This window comes from Bombus huntii, unplaced genomic scaffold (genome assembly GCF_024542735.1).
Source record: "Bombus huntii isolate Logan2020A unplaced genomic scaffold, iyBomHunt1.1 ctg00000135.1, whole genome shotgun sequence".
NCBI lineage: Eukaryota > Metazoa > Arthropoda > Insecta > Hymenoptera > Apidae > Bombus > Bombus huntii.
In genome coordinates, this window is record NW_026099382.1 from 117,269 (window position 1) to 135,949 (window position 18,681).

The following is an 18,681-nucleotide window of genomic DNA, read 5'->3' on the forward strand; positions in this document are numbered from 1 at the left end:
TATATTTTTTTAAATAATTTCTGTCTGTACATTTTCTTCTTTTCCCTTACGCCTCTTTCTCTTTCTAATGAATTCTTTTTATTCCGTAAAATAGTTTTTGTATATTCAATTTTGTTAAGTGCAATCCTTATTTCTGATAATTTACTTTTATTAGATAATTCTTGTGAATCTTCTACTACATCTTCCATATCATTTTGAGTGCGGCTTCTACCTTCAGTAAATTTAATATCTTGAACCGTATCATTAATTTCAATAGCTCTTTCGGTATCAAGTAAATCGCACTTATTATTTAATATACCTTTTGAATTGACTTCTGTCTCTGCAGTTTCTTCTTTTGTATCTTCTTCGAGTTTTCTTTGTTCTTCTAATCCACCCTTCTCATTTTGTAGGATCTTCCTTGTATCTTCATCTTTTTTAACTTCGACTTTATCCGATCTCCTAGGTCTGCCTCTATGTTTCGCTTCATCAGTTGCTATTACACCCGTTACTGCATTATCATTTTCTACAGATTTATACCTATCGCTATCACTAGCTGTGTTCGTTAAAAGAACTTCCCTTCGTTGACGAGTATCAGTTGTTTCGTTTTCATTATCTGAAATTGATTTTTGTTTAACACCTCTTTTTTCTTCTTTGGCAAATTTATTTTCTACATTTTCCGATGCCTTTTGTTTATTAATTATTTCAGACTTGTCTTCGATTAATTTCGTCTTTAAAGCGCTTCGCAAAATTTTATTTGTGTTTGATTGTCTGGTTTGATTATAAACAATATCTTCAAATTTTGGCGAAGTAGCAGGCTTTGCAGCAACATTATAACGACTGCTCCGTTTACTACTATCTAACATAGATGGAGATGGATTCTTGTCATCTTTATTCTCTAAAGACTTCTCTTGTGTATTAGCATCTAATTTTCTCGACATAAGATCTGCTGAAGTTTTTGATTCTGTAGTGTCACACGCATTTTTCGCTGTCATCATTTGGTCTTCTTCTATAAGCAAATGTTCATTATTGTAAGCATTATCTCTTGCTTTTTGTATGGATTCTAATGATATATTTTGTTCAACGTTGTCTATTGATTTTGTATCATTTTCAGCAGTTGATTTACTAACTGCTTCTAATTCCTTCGTTTCAATTTGGTTTTTTTTATTTGTATCGCCGTCCAAAATATTTCTCATTGAAATATTATCCTTCTTGTTATGATCTTTTTCTGCTTCTCCTAAACTTTTACTTTTTTTGTCAAACCATTCTTGTAAATTTTGAGTATCTTGTGACGAAGATGGTGACAAATCATTATACAATACTGCAATATCTTCTTTCCTTCGTTTCACAGACTCTTTCTGGTATTCTGTTGAGCTATTGACATCAAACATTAAGTCTGTTTTAATGAAAATATAATCCTGTGAAGCGGTGTCAATTGATACTTTCTTTTCATAAGAATTTTCTACATTAGACTGCAATTCTTTTGAAAATTCTTTCAAAACCATTTCTTCATTTCCTACAGTAACGTCTGTTTTCTCCAAGCTTTTGTTCAAATTATTAGAAACTAAACTACCCTGATAACTCCGACTAGTCGCTGCTTTAATAGTCTCCTTTAACAGTTTTCTTAACTTGATTTCGTTCTGCTTCTGCATAGCGTCTAGTATGGCCCGAATACTTGGATCCACACCAGTAGCCATAGGGCTAACAGAAGATGTGTCTTCTGATTTTTTGCTCATAGTGGTTATTGTACTGTTGTTGGAGTCTGTACTAGCGAAGCTATTGCGACGAGTACGATAATATTTAAAAGAATCCAGTTCTTTACCTGAATATTCTTCTTTTCGTGACCAGTTTCAATTTTGGTGATGACCGTAGTCCGCTTTCCGTAGAAGTCGTTTTCACGCAAAGTGAGCTGATCTGCAGAGGTCCGCTGATCCCTCAATCTTCAATGATGCACGTATGCCGAAATGCGTAATTTCGTTTTCTTGAAGTTGATGGATCCTGGCACGGATCGCCAAAATGTCACGTAAAATGGATACTTGGGTTGCGAGAGAAAAGAAAGCTGAGTCGTAGCCCAACTATTAATTCTCTTTTATCGAACTTTATTATGACTTTGGCACTTACAGTAGAATAACGTTGAACAGAGAAAGGGGTGTTGTACAAGAACAGCAACTAGAACGAGAACTCCCCGGGCTGGGTGAAGTCTCGGCTTATATACACCCTGGCTTGGGGATGTTGGGGGGTTTGGTGTGGATTCCAAGGAGTCCGAAAGTCGGGGTTGGGGCCTTATGTCTGATGGGGACTAAGATGCGTCGCGGCGTTGGGGTCCGACAGTCGGGAGTCGCTGTCTTTTCTCTGAGAGGTAATTGGTGTCACACGGTCAACGGGACGAACTCTCCATCTAACAAAGGCATTAAGTAATCCTATAGCTCTCCTTAAAAGAAAGATTTGTAGCGGTACATGGCAGTAAACATTCCAACGGTTTCTGTCCCGTAGCTCGCCACACGCAGATCCTATTCTCCGGGCAGGATGTTTACCAGATGTCGACGCGTCTCCACAGTACGTGATCGGCTAGCCCGAGGACCGTCATAAACACTAATATCTAGTTACCTAAAATCCTTCAACAGATACACAGTCTTTGTCCCAGTTACGGGAAGACAGGAGAGACCTATTTTTCCACGAACGACGTCTCCCACTAGCAACCCTCCCTCAAGGGCGGCTAGCATCCTTTTCTAACTACCGATATGGAGATTGGCCAATTAGCAGCAACGTCAATTTCCCTTACTTTCCGAACGTAGGATGTCCCCGACGAATCCGATGATCTCGTGTCCTTAGACACACCCCGTCATATTTTTCCTCTGGGGTATCACCGGGTCGGAAAGTCTCTCTCTCTCTCTTGCGGTCTCATCGACAAAAAAGGATTAACTCCTTACGGTCAGCGAATATTAACACAGAATCCGACTTAGATTTTTTGCGAGTGCGTACGACTACCGTCCCGTTGTCCGCGGATTCGTTATTGAACCTAGGATCATTGTCATTAGTTTCTCGAGTATCTAATTACCACGGTTACTTGTCCGGTTCTATGGTAATCGTATTTGCACTACCCAATGTCTTCTCTATTGCATAACGACAACGTGTAACCCAAACGAAGATTCGTTTCACGCCCCTAACCCTAATTCTAATGTAAACCCGACGTATATATATATATAAATAAATAAATAATTATAAATTAATATTACCTATTATTAATAATAATTTAATTATATATCTCAAGATAATAAAATATTTATAATTTATATTAATTTTTATATATAAATATTTAATTATATATAATACATTTTTTCAATTTAAAGTTAAAATATTTATATTTATATTTTAATTTTTTTATAAAATTAAATGTATGTATAAAGATTTTAAAATTAATATATTTAAAATTAATAATTATATATTAATATATACTTATATACAAGATAATTCAATTTTTATCAATTTTATTAAAAAATTTTATTTTATTACGTTAAATATTTGTAAATTATTTTAATTTAATTATCTAATTAAATTATTATTAATTAATTATAATAGCAATATTTATAATAGTATTGTTAATTTTTTATTTTTATATTTTAAAATATATATATAATGTACGTATCCATTATGTATTTCCAATGTACGTACAGCAGATACTCGCAGGAAAAACCAACGAGACTAATAATAAAATCAATGAATTAGAAAAAAAGAGCTATAGACAAATATCTTATAATATACCGTGGCATAATCTGCAATTTATTATAAAATAATTGATCCGAGCAGTATCAATTATAAAAGAAGATGGCTGAATATGATAGACACTGTCGAATACTAATCAAATATAATCATTTAGTTAATCTTTAAGATTTAAGTTAAGATACATCTTTGAGGAATCAATAAGTCTTTCGCTAATAGCCTAATAGATCTCTTGATAGATCAAACGAAGAAATACCTAACCGCGATTACAGCCAATTGGTACATATTATTCGATACATAATTAATATTTGTATCACGTACAGCGATGCAAGTGGTATTGAAGAAAATAGCCATTTTATGTTACAACTATAACGAGTAAATTTACTCGTTCAACTTGAGAGGAATTAAAAAGGTACCTGACTTTTAAATAAGCATTAAATAAGAAATTTAAATATCGCAGACGGTGATGTAGGTGTTATTCAAGGAAAGAGAACATTTTATTTTGTAATTAGCACGAGTAAATGAACGAATATCAATAATATAATATAATGATTAATATGAATTTTATCTGGCTGATTATTTAAATACCATAACATATTTCACAGTAACGTCATCGACTGCCGTTAGGCTCTTTTCCCTTTTTGTTCAAACTAATTGATAGTCGAAAACTAGTATCAAGGAGGTGTGAATTTAGTCTTAGTTTGTAGAAACTATTAAAATGATAAAAATGGATACCGTATTAAATCGTCGAAGGCGCCAATTTACGATAAAAATTAAGAAATTGTTCAATTTGATTTTGTTACAATGGAAAACCCGTCCTTTGCTATGTCAAGAGATCGTTAACGTTTGATTGACATCTCGACACCTTGTCAAGATATATAAGGAACGCGGAAGTCGCGCGCGAGCTCTTTCGTGCCTGAAATTCCGGACAGTGAACATCCAAGAAGAATTTAAATATAAGGTAAATAAAAAAAATTTTCAAATAACAACATTGTAACTAGTAATTTATAACGTCTAAGCCATTAATTTACAATACTTGAGAAATTAATTTATAATATTTAAGCTATTAATTTATAACATTTAAGCCATTAATATATAACATATAAGCAATTAATTTATAACGTCTAAACTATTAATTTATAACATTTGTTGAGATATGTATAATTTTCTGTGTTGGACTGGGTTAAATGTGTAGTAGAGATACTTGTATGTGAACATCAGCGTGTGGATGTATGTGTGTGCGCGGCGTCTCGAAAACAGATGAATGTAAACTGTTCAGTCGGTTAACAGTCGGGTATAGAAGAAAGTGCTGAGACGCGTGCAAGTATGTATCGATGAATATATAAGAAATCGTCCATGAAATAAATATATTACTATTTTAAAATTAATCCTCAGTATAAATTTAGTGTTCTTATAACATTATTTCGACTTCAAAGATCCACAATTCTCAACAACATTTGTGCTATTAATTTATAACATTTAAGTTATTAATTTACAACATCTAAGCCATTAATTTACAACATTTGAACTGTTATTTTATACATTTAAGTTATTAATTTATAACATTTAGGCTATTAATTTATAACATTTAAACTATTAATTTATAACATTTAAGCCATTAATTTATAACATTTAAGCTATTAACTTTCAACATCTAAGCCAATAATGTACAACATTTAAACTGTTATTTTATACATTTAAACTATTAATTTATAACATTTAAGCTATTCATTTATACCTTCTAAGCCATTAATTTATAACATTTAAGCCATTAATCTAAAACAATTACATCATTAATTCTTAACAGTTATACCAATAATTTATAACAACATTTTCCCATTAATTCAATGTAATTATGCTCTTAATTTATAACAGTTGTACCCTTAATCGAAAGTAACTCTACATTCATTGATTTTAATCAATACCATAAATTCGTAGTGAGTGAATTAAAGATTTATTTTGCTTTATTTTATTAACGAAATCTATCAAGTCTTTGAAGTGCTATTTCATTTCCATATAGCATTATATTTTCACTCTGAATACAGTATTCAATTTCCAATTTCACTATTTCGTATAAAATCTGTGGTAACACAGAGTGTCGATGTATGTGTCACGTAAAATAACAAAATAAAAAAGGAATTTGAGGTAAAAAAATAAAAAAAGAAAACTTTATTTTTTTTCTAACATCAATACACTTTACAATCTACTTCCGAACTCTAGGCGTGACTTTCTAAGACTGACTCTTATGATTTTACTTTCGATCGGATCCGATTACTTTCTTTTGTCATTCCTGAACATCCCCACCGTCCATGCATTTGCTAGGCGTCCGCGATCGTTGCCACGTGCTTTTTCTTCTAGAACCTTCGGTGGAAGGACCGTTGGGATGTTGATGGTTCATTAGGCACTTCAGCGATATACATTGTCGCCGAGTGCTTTATCTCTATCGTCAGTCCGTCGGATTTGAAGTATGCCGGTCGTGACATATGTAACGATATATGGTATAACGTTATAACGTATTACTTTACATGATATAACTTTATAACGTATTACGTTAAATGGTATGACGTTATAACGTATTACGTTTTATGGGATGACGTTATAACGTATTACGTTATATGGTATAACGTTATAACGTATTACGTTATATGTTATAACGTTATAACGTTATAACGTAATACGTTATATGGTATGACGGTATAACGTATTACGTTATATGGGACGACCTGTTTCTGTCTGGAGATTGATTCCTAATACAACGTGTGTCCCATTATATCAGCATCTCTAAAGTACAATTCTATGTGATTTCTAGGGAGAACAATACAACCGATCCACACCTTCGTCAGGCAAAACGTTTATCCCGTGACCCTGGCTACGTTCGGCGACCAGTTGTCACCTCGAACCCACTTTCGCTTTCACAAATGTCAAACAATTACAAATGACAATTGCTTAATTACAGTTATGATAAAATCTAGGCTAAAGCATTAGAAGGCTTCCTCAAAATTGCAAAGGGAAGGCTCCGGTTTTCCTTTTATCTCCGACATATATAATAACCTGTTAATAGCAGCGTTATCGTCAATTTAACTACCCTTATTATCCCACAAGAAATAAGGGATCGAACGATTCGTGGCGTCGATTAATCAATTGCAACGGGAATTTACGACTCCCGTTGGCGCGCTTCCTCGAGATCGCGTCTCCCCACGAACGTGCGAATTTACATATTTAACAATATATATATGGCGGGTTAATGTTGAAATTTTGGGTGTTTGGGCGTTAATTTTAGTTTCTTTACATTTTTTTCCTTTAGGAATACCTGCACTTTATCATTTATGGAAGTTTTGTTAACAGAAACGAAATATTTAGAAAAGATATGTATAATCAAGGAATCTCAGGATAGCACACTTAGACTGCAGATTTTTCTGTATGCAAAAGTAAGTCAAAGGAAGAGGATGAAGTTTTCTTGTATAAGGCTTTGTTTCTGCTTGAGCTAGCTTACAATGAAATACGTTCAGTGTGACAGAGTATCTACAACTATTTCAAACTTTAGTTTTAAATAAAAAAAGTTTACGCGCAAAAATAAGCTGGAAAAATGAAAAATGTTTTTTTTTTTCTTGTTTGACGTCTTATCCTGTCTGGCGGTATGGAATTATTCTGGAAAAGCCTGTATATGTACAGAGTATATAAAAAATACACTTATTTGACCGGATTCTACAACCTAATTCTACAACTCTAGATGATACAGTTTTACAAACGTCTACTCATCGCGAGGACCAACTTGCCAACTTTTCAAAATAAGCTATGAGTCGCAATTGAACCGTTTTCTGGAGAAATGACGTTGAAATTCCATTGGGTCTTACATCGAGATTATTCGCAACAAGTTTATATTTCGCAGTCAGGTAGAAAGTAAGCAATGTGACATTAACGAGAAAACAACAAGTTTTCGTTAGCAGGTGGGATAGCCCGTGATAAACAGAATGGAGCAATCAGTGTGATTTCACATTATTACAGAATTATCTACTGTGTGAAAAAAGACTTTCAAACAAAGATTCTGATTTTATTAGCTTTCTTTTAGAATAATAGAAAATAAAATTTGTAAATAACAATTAATCTCATTATTTTAAATAATATATTTAAACTTGTTGAAATTGCAAATAATTTATTTGTCTTTTAACATTTAAACAATTATTTAAATGAAAATTTATTTAATAGTGTCCAGTATTGCGCGCAACACATTTTTGGAACAACGAACAATTCGATAGTCGGTAATAGAGATAGATGGCAAAATAATTGGATTTATTGATAAAATGAGGATTAAATTGATTAAAAAAAGTAAATTGATTAAAATGTATACAAATCCTACATATACAAGAATAATATCTTGCACATCATGGTATCCAAATATACTTTCCCAGTAAAGTTCCATTTGATCCTCGTGCTAAGTAGCATACGGTGCCAGCAAACGTCAATTTTTACAAAATTTTGCATGAATCAATCGATCCAGAGGCTCCGATCCTCCGAAATCACGCTAGTGGACACTTATACGCCCTGACACTTTTTATACATGCTGTACATAAAAATATATGTATCGAAACTGTTGTTATTTCTATACTCAGAGGTAAGATCAGAGTAGTTATTATTTTATTGAATGGATAAATCTATTACACCGTTCTGAGCCAAAAAAAGCCTTTATTGCACACGCTTACAAAAACTAGGGATAAAAACAAAAAAGCATCTTAAGCCTATCGATTAAATCTATCGATTGTAACTAGCATCATCCTCTAGTTACTATTTCTTATCACTAACGCATCTGCATATGGATGGCGAGCACGAACTCACGTTGTCATTTTCAACAGAAACTTTGATACAAAGTACGCAGATTTGTGTATAAATACATTACGGTTGAAAAATTGTTGAATATTTACTACTGTATCTGTTATACTTGATCGTTAACACCTATTTTTTTCGCCTGCCTAACTTACTATCCTCAAAACATTATCAGATTATACATTTTGTTCGGCTGATAAAATGGAATTTCTTGGAATTTAGAGCTCCCTTTACATTCACTTGTTATTGTACGAGTATTTTGCTCGTTCACCAGCCGTTCACTCATTTTATTTTGCAATCGTGACAATTTGATGCTGCTTCTCCACTCTGTATAACGTGTTACCTACAAACACCGATATGTATATAATCTGATGCATTAATTACTATACGATACACCATGAGGACGTTAATACACGCAAAACGAAATAGATAAACAGTATCTGCTAAAATTATAGCTATAATATATAATATAATATATAACATAATATAATATAATATAATATAATATATTTTTGTTACAGTCAACTTCTCCAAAAGTCAAAAGCTTGTCTTGTTATTGGCGCGTACCGTAAACACTCGACTAATTGCGTATTTCTTAAAGCTATATTTCCCCTCTTTACAACTTTTTTACGAGATTAGTTTGAAATCAGCCCAATTGATAAACCATTTCAATTTTCAATCTCTATATTCAAAATTTATTATAATCAATTCTATTTTAGTTTTTGCTATCAAAGGAACATAAATTGGAAGTTGAAACAAAAAACATGGGTTCTAATTAAATATTACTATCTGCTTCTATTCTTAATCGTTACGAATTATTTATACATTATTACCAATTATCAATTGTTTATTGTACATTGCTCGGTGCATTCACCCTATTACCCCTACACTTCCGTATCATCAACCATATTGCTATCTTCGAATAATTTTCCTCAAACGCAAAATCTCCCACATACCTAACCTTTTAATTTCAAAGCTAATTAATTCAGGGACATCTTCGATCTTTAACAAGCGTGTATCCTACCAATGATTAGCAGCTACTCTTCATTAATTCATTAATTCATTGATTCAATCTGTAACGTTTCGAGTATGTACATCGCATGTCGTATCATTGTATCGGTATTGTATCTGTTGATTCGAAAGATAGCTGGTTACTCAGGTGGCTAAATTGATCTCGCCATAGACGAAACTTATTTGTGTATCCATCTATGTATATATATGTCGGATCACGATTCGAATTTTGGGCGCGCGACGACTCTTCATGTGGACTAGCCATCGTTTCACAAAGCCGAGATTTTATTTACACGTATATACAGGTCTATCACTAAGCTTAACAAATAATAAGTACAACTAATAATAAGTCTAACAAACACTAAGCCTAATGAATAATACGATCTACGAATAATTAAATTAAATAATACTATTAGCAATGTTTGAGTTCAAACGAATCCACGGTCACCGGGATAACTCCTTACTAAGCGAAACTAACTTAGACGCAAATGCGATCGTCGAAAATGCTCGATGTATCACTCTCCAAGGCAATCGCAAGAATGCCAGCCTCGTGGAGATTTTTCTCCCTGTACGATTGCATTTTGTTTTCTATACCCGTTTGGAAGCATCGAGAAGGTTCCAAACGCCGTTGCTAGGCACACTCGTTGGAAGCATCGAGAAAGTTCCAAACGCCGTTGCTAGGCAATTTCTACCTGGAGTTTTGATTACTAATACAATGTATGTCCCATTGCATCGGCACCTCCGAGGCAACATCACACGTGGCTAGGCCCGCTCTCGAGGCCGCATGCCGCCACAACCACATTTCTCGGAAAACACATACAACCACTCCAGACCTCCGTTAGATAAAACATCCATCCCGTGACCGTGGCTACGTTCAGCGACCGATTGTCACCTCGAACCCAATCTCGCTTATTACAAATCTTAAGCAATTACAAGTATAATAAAATCTAGGCTAACGTACTAGAGGATGTTCCCAAAATTTCCAAGGAAAGGCTTCGGCTTTCCTTTCATCTCCGACATATAAAAGATATACACAAGCAAACAGATAAGGCAATCGAGAATCAATGGATTCAATAGCCGGTAAATATTTACAAAAAAAGGAGATACCGCCGATTTTGACATTTTTTAAATATTTTGTTAATGTTATCAGTTTCGACAAAGTAACGAAGATGTAGAGTCGAATTCGAGTACGATAAGTAGTCACAGAAAATTTATCTTTTCTCCAATTGATTGCGTCTCCTAGTTTAATGGTGTTTTATAAACGGGCCGCTTATCTTGAAAATGGTAAATCCATTTTCCTTTGTTTCGGAATATTGAAACATTACGTTCGATTGGACTATTTTACTACGTTTTATGACCTTGAGTGACCTTAAATGACCGCGATATTTAAATCCGTCTTCAAAAGAGCAACAATGGGACAAATAGGTATTCAAAACTACACGGCTGCACTTAAAAAAAAAAACGAAGCCTATTAAAGTGTTCTTTAAAACTCGTAAACGCGTCCATCTGAGAAAAACTTTTTCCATCGCGTAATAGCCTCCTCGAAACCAAACAACTTTTGTTTCAAACATTTCCCTGCGTCTTAAAAAATTGAAAGAATTATTCAGGTGGTTTGCTGTTGAAGACTCAGCCTGTATATCCCCAAAATTCCATGTAGTTCTGATTGTTAGGCAAACTGATATTGTAATCTAACACGAGTCAACCTCATCAAGGGGCGAGAGGGAGGGGGTGTCAATAGACTAAACACAGAGGTATTCGCCTCTATATGTACCTCTATTCGCTATTTTGAACATGAACAGAAAGATAACAGTACGGAGTGGGTGAGAAAAGCATTAAGAATTTTGATCCAGCATTTTTTAATCTCTTTATTGTGACATGAAAACTACGGAAAAAGTAATTTAAAAAAGCGACCAGATATCAATGACCTACGAAAAAGATAAAATTCATCCGGACAGAAAGAAGGAAGAAAACTATTTAACGTTTCATCAGAGAAAAAGAATCGAGGAAAAGGCTTGGTTATTGATCTTGTGAGACAGGAACGTCATAAATGCTAGTATAGGTAATCTTGCAGAAGTTGTTAAGAATCTTTATCGTAGTTTGGTATGAAAAATATCGAATAATTTGGATTTCGAATCACATACAAAATAAGATGCAGGGGAGAGTCGCACAGTACCTTGTGCTAGAGTTGGTAAAAATGAAAATTTACAAAGTGACTTTATAGCACAAATGGAACTTGATAAAAGTAGGAAAATTAATTTTATGAAATTCAATAATACGAATTGACGAATTGACAATGTGCAAGAATAGTAATGTCGGAATTTCTAGGAAACGAAAAATTGTCGTCCAGTACCGATCAATTATTTAATTATTTGATCTTTTGCTCTAAATGGTTAATAATGTTTAAAAAAGTCCTCTAGATGTCAGTATACATATTCTTATTCAAATTTGATTTTTATGTATATCGTATGGAAAATACTTAATATTTTCTTGATCTGCGCATTCGACGTGTGCCCAGACTTCACATTCGTCGTTTTTGAAACATTGAAAGCTGCAGTGACCTGTCTTTGGGCCATTTTATTTTTGAGGAGTAGCTTCGAAGCCCCATTCATGTTCTCCTCTGACCATTTCTCTCTTTTCTGTTTTGGACTTTCAGACATTTTTCTATGGGAAAAGGTAGAAGAAAAATTAAACGGACACCTTCTAATTTAGTCTCAGTTGCCAAAATATTGAACTTACAGGTAAAAGAAATTCGGTCTATGACTAAATCATCGGTATTAGACGACAAATACGTTGAACAAATACGTTTTAGATTATAATGTATGTAATATACAAAGGAAATTATAAAAGTGGGGCAAATAACTGGTAATTACACTTAATAAATTAGATATAGTATACATTAAAAAACATTTTACTTACCTGAAAAACAACATGTCAACTCTAGAAAATAATTTTTAATTTTCGAAATATCAATGTATATGTTTGACATATCAGATCAATATGGCTCCGAAATATGTTACACGGAATTGTTAATTTTCATTTGTTTGTTCCAATAAAAGCGCTAATATCTGGTGAAAAATCCTATGTATTTAGAAATTAACAGAAATGTTAAGTGAGCTGTTATTTTGCCCGCATTGTATTTCTTACATGTAATGCCTGTTACACGTTTTATCTTTAAAATAGCAAACTCATTATTTACTCGAGATTTATTCCTAGCGCACAAATATTTTTCAATAGAGCGATGCAAAGTTTTACTGTATCTCGGATCATCACAAGTTAATCAAAATCTTGAGGATTCGATTTCACCTGCTCAAAGTGACTTTTGCAGGCAAAAGAAGTTGTTCCTCGGATACTTTAATATTTTTTACTAAATTTCATCAAAAATAGAATTTTATTTGCTAATAGAAGATAACTATGTTTTGGTACTCCTACAGAACAATATCACGACATTCGCTAAAATTACAAATATTGTACAGTATATTCACTACAAGGCTAATTGAAATAGCTTGTAATCCAACATATAAGAATGCTACTTGCAAAGTATCTTTGCTAGTAACAGTTTAAAGTAGAGAGATATTCCTAAACAATCATATATTTTATACATATATGTACGTAGTATATACAGTGGATATAACTATCTTTCTGAATTTATAAAATAACAGTATATAATAATAAATAATAATAATAAATAAAAATAACATAATAATAATAAATTTATAGAATAACAATATTCCAATATTTATATTTTTCCTTATTGCAATTTTGTAAACCGTCAAAGCGTTTACAACAGAAATTCCCAGAAGGAATTGAATGCCAAGTTTTCTGTAACATTTGATTCCTTTTCTAATTGTGGTGGCATAAGAAACCATTTGATCGGAATAATCTATACCACACTTTCCTTCGTTATATTCGACAACAGCTAGCGGTTTTAATGTAGCGAACAAGCGAAACGAAAGATCATTCTTGAGACCATCACTTGAGCGATTCGCATTACTAAAATATCGATAGGAGCACCTAGCAGAGAACGCTTGGTACTGCTGTACGCGTGGCCTGACGCAGATTTTTTTGAAAACACGCGTGGCAGTCAATGTGTTAATAAACTATTAAACTACATGTCGCGAAGAAGTATCCCCTTTATGAACATTTATTAATAGCTCTAGAGTTGATAATATTAGCTTGAGGAAGTTCTGTATGTACGTGTAATTGATAGTACTCGCGTACACCTGTGCGTGTAAAACGTTTCAAGTTAATAAAGAAAACATGATACACGTGGAATAGGTATGAATAAAAATTACAAGAAGCCGGAGAATATTCTAAAACATATGCCATGATAAAATATAAATTGTAAAGAGTTATAGATCATGTTATTATATATTAAAATTATGCTTAACAAGCAGATATTAGCGTAAATATGACGCTGCGTTAATTAAATCCAACAATATTGAGAAAAGAACAAATTGAACAATACCTAGAAATAATTTAGAAAAACACTGTTAGATCAATTTCAAATTGGGTTTTCTTTACTCGATGTCAAACTTAACTCTTATTCGTCTTTTGCATAAACTCTTTTCGTGATATGAAACTTTAGAGTTGACATGCTGCTGGTATTAATTGCACACGCAGAATAAGATTTTCCAAATTGAACCGAAACGATGTAGACAGAAAAATGTAATACTTTCAATACTCATAACAATTATTTATGCATTCCGCATATAAACCTACCGAATATTTATTACTTACTTTTAGCTCAAAAATATTTGATATACTACTACCAAGCAAATATTAGATTGAAGAGGAAATCATACATGAAAGATGTCACTTTTTTTAATAAAAAGTTCGTTCTCATCAAAGTTTCTGGCAATTTATTACATACCTGTGTACAAAGTGGATTACTTTGTAACACAACTGGAAAGTAACTTTCTTTAGTAATGATTTACGTAATAAATTACGCAAAAAGTAAAAAGAAGATTATATTTTAAATCATATTCTAAGAATAACTGTATTTTAAACGTGATTTCAAAAGAATTTTGAATTTAAAAATTCGTCAAAAGTACATACGTACTTACTACTTCGACACGATCTAGGCTAATTATGTGTACTAATGTTTATACATCTTGATAGTAGCTGTATTCAAAGAGCGCGTCGAATCTTTTTATAGTATTTGCCTTTTGATGTATTAAAAGTATCATTAGAGATATTCTTCTTATTATCGCAAATATGTATTGTTCTGCTCATTGCATCGACAAGTGAACGGATTTTAAGCTTCCTATTCTTTTACATTTTCAATATTTCCAGAGTTATTTGTTTTCAGTAGAAAAAATATTAATTCCTGCCACTTTTGAGAGGAATTGTTTAGAAGTGTATCCTGTTTATCTCGAATCGCTCAAATATATCGGGGAAAAAATGAATGACACAAAAATCGAATGACATCGAAAGGGATATACTATTATATTCGTGTGTATTTACTTTGCGTGTATTGTCTTAACATGAAATCTCTTGCGTGTTAAAATATTTCAATGGATATCTCCATTTTTTGTTACATAATCACGCAGCTGACGTTCAGACATCTCTAAAATACTAGAAACTTGCGTCTTTCGCACCATCCGCTATCGTAATAGAAACTTTCAAATTCGACAGAGCAATACAAAGCACGTGTCACGTAAAATAACAAAATAAAAAAGGAATTTGAGGTAAAAAAATAAAAAAAGAAAACTTTATTTTTTTTCTAACATCAATACACTTTACAATCTACTTCCGAACTCTAGGCGTGACTTTCTAAGACTGACTCTTATGATTTTACTTTCGATCGGATCCGATTACTTTCTTTTGTCATTCCTGAACATCCCCACCGTCCATGCATTTGCTAGGCGTCCGCGATCGTTGCCACGTGCTCTTTCTTCTAGAACCTTCGGTGGAAGGACCGTTGGGATGTTGATGGTTCATTAAGCACATCAGCGATATACATTGTCGCCGAGTGCCGCCACATCTTTATCTCTATGGTCAGTCCGTCGGATTTGAAGTATGCCGGTCGTGACACACGCGAAAAGTGACTGACCAAAAAAGAACTGAATGTTTTGACGACATTAAGAAACTGCAGCCTTGTATTTCAGCAATATCATACCAGCAATAACAAATTTTGAGAAATATCTTTATGTTCTATTCCTGTGGCGTACTTTGGATAACGCTAATCCCGGCGACACACTAAATTTTGAAATCCATACGACTGATTCTACAGAAGCGGGGATTCTACAGCAGCGATTTCGCTTGCACAGTTGTTCATTTAATTTGTGAATTGTAAGAAACCTCAAGTATGTCAGAGGACATAGTGATATTGCTACAAAAGCGACTAGACAAATAGAGAGCTACATGTGATTTTATCGTATTTTTTTAACCCTTTCGCTTCGGCAATCCAGTCCGCCGAAGTACTGTCACTGAACGGAAACGCGCGCCAGAAATACGCACAGTGTGTGTCACGACCGGCATACTTCAAATCCGACGGACTCACGATAGAGATAAAGCACTCGGCGACAATGTATATCGCTGAAGTGCCTAATGAACCATCAACATCCCAACGGTCCTTCCACCGAAGGTTCTAGAAGAAAAAGCACGTGGCAACGATCGCGGACGCCTAGCAAATGCATGGACGGTGGGGATGTTGAGGGATGACAAAAGAAAGTAATCGGATCCGATCGAAAGTAAAATCATAAGAGTCAGTCTTAGAAAGTCACGCCTAGAGTTCGGAAGTAGATTGTAAAGTGTATTGATGTTAGAAAAAAAATAAAGTATTCTTTTTTTATTTTTTACCTCAAATTCCTTTTTTATTTTGTTATTTTACGTGACATGTGCGTGGCTACTGTATATACGTTTTCCTAAGTCTTAAATAATAATAATTCTTGTAAGAACCGTATACGAAATATCGTTTCACTGTCAATGGATTTAGTAGATTTTTTAGCATGAAACAATATACGATTTTGATGTTGTTTCAACAACGAGTAACTTAAAGAAGTGATTAATCCAATATGTCAATAAAATCAAGGGAAAATGTTCTGTCGATAACGAAAAAATATATTAATGACCACAGATAGCATTTGTATATGCATCATTTTTGTCAAATTTTGTCTTCAAAACACAACTTTGGACAATACAAGAACTAGATATTAAGTTTTTAATGTTTTTAATATTCCTCTTTTATCTACTTTTGCTAAAATACATTAAACACATTTCAATACTAAACTAAAGATCTTTAAACTTAAAAATGACTTTTGCTTATTCCCATGTCACAAACAATTGGTTTTAATAATTATCGATCAATACTCTCTTATTCGTAAGCACATCAGCATATTCGATCCATGCAAATTCACGTAAAATGTTACTACTTCCTGCCTTTCGTTACATGTATCTTAATAAATTGTATCTTATTAAATCCTAATAAATATGAGTCTTAATAAAAAGAAGTTACTTTTTACGTAGACCAAACCTAGTTCTATTATTAAGCGCGTAAGCAGATAAGATGAAGATCAAATAGAGGCAAAGCTAAAAAATAACGATTATATATTTTCATGTTTCAGCGTTGAAAACTTATGTGGGTGAAACGCTAGAATTGACTGGAGTTCTTCGACAAGAAATGGGCACTTGTCTTTGCATAGACAGCAACAATGTGCCTCCGACAGTCAGCAAACGTTACTCTGTACAAGTTCACTGTATGTATTATTAAGCGCTTATCATAGAGTTATTATATAAATATATTTGCAATTATCATTCTTATATATTATACAAGGTGAATCAGAACAGGTGGAAAATATGGCAGAGGTTGATTCTGAATACTGAAATAAGAAGAAAATTTTATATAACATAATATGCCTAATATGACCATACGTTCCGCTTATAGCTTATTTTGCGATGCTAAACATTACACAGATGAACGATTTCTTGGAAAATAGATAAATCGTGCTGGCCTTATTTCCGGACCAATACGCTCTTCGGATCCGAATCCGTTCGATTATTAAATACGGGGACGTTTAAAATCTCTTACTTATAAAACGTTAGTTGACGTGACGATCAAAATTTTCGACAAATTCGTGTAAGCTGTTCGAACAAGATGGACGATCTATGACGCGACGCATTCGCGTTTCCATAGAAACTGGAACTGGTCGATTCGAGTAATTTCTCTAAAAATAGGTAAGAAAGTACTGTGACACAAAGCAAGCGTCTACTCGAAAACGTTTATACGAAATTTTCTTCTTATTTTAATGCGCTGAATCAGCCCCTGCTTGCCTGGAAGCCGTACTTTCCACATGTCTCGAACTCTATCATACCGATCCACTAGGTAAACAAAATAAAAACCTGCCAAGCACTGTGGCGGCACGGGCCACGGAACTTTTCAACGGCTCCGGATGCAAAGCGCGACGCCGCCAAAGCGCAACACCGACGTGCCCAATGTACCATCGATATCTTCACACTCTTTCCGCCGAATTCTCGGAAGAGCATACACGTGCCAGCACTGGCGGCACATCTAATGAATGCACGCTAGTGGGGGATATCGATGGGCTACGAAGGGAAGAATCTGCGCGATCCGAAACAAAAGCACAGGCAGTCTGTCTTACGCCATTAAATGTGTAACTCCTCGGTACTATTTGCATAGCAACGCGTCGAATGATCTCTCGGTGTCTATCGTTATTTGTTAGTTGTTACCAGTTGTCTGTTAAGTGTAATTGTTAATTGTTAATTGTTAACTCTGATTGTTGATTAGTTCTAAATAAACTATTGTTCGTTAAAAACACCAAGAGTAGTTCCTTACGCACCTATCACCATACCACCTCAGCACGAACGCCGTATAGATTGTTTTCACCTGTTCGATTCGTGCTAGATTTGACTAAAATACTCATGCGAAGTTATTGAAAATATAAAATCCGAATTAACATCCAGTTTTCAACAACCTGTCTAAAGATAGCGCTCACAAACAAGCTATCATTTCTTGAAACAAATATATAAGATTTATTTACGTTATTAATTTCGTGTGTCGAAATACAGCCCACTCAAAACATTCTATGGACCAAACGAAAAAATTGTTGACATTGATTGTCAACAAGTCCTACAAACTAGGATCTTTCATATTTCTTTCGCTTTTGATAATTAGACACAACCTCCCGCTAGCCG

The 18,681-nt window shown here is 33.7% G+C and overlaps 1 long non-coding RNA gene across 1 annotated transcript; it reads left to right on the forward strand.

Annotated features, from left to right (window-relative positions):
- Positions 1–3,666: 3,666 nt before the first annotated feature.
- Positions 3,667–18,465, forward strand: LOC126877226 (uncharacterized). Its single transcript, XR_007694847.1, has 3 exons — positions 3,667–4,657; positions 17,094–17,225; positions 17,852–18,465. It is a non-coding gene; the product is annotated as an uncharacterized LOC126877226 (long non-coding RNA).
- The last annotated feature ends 216 nt before the right edge of the window (positions 18,466–18,681 follow it).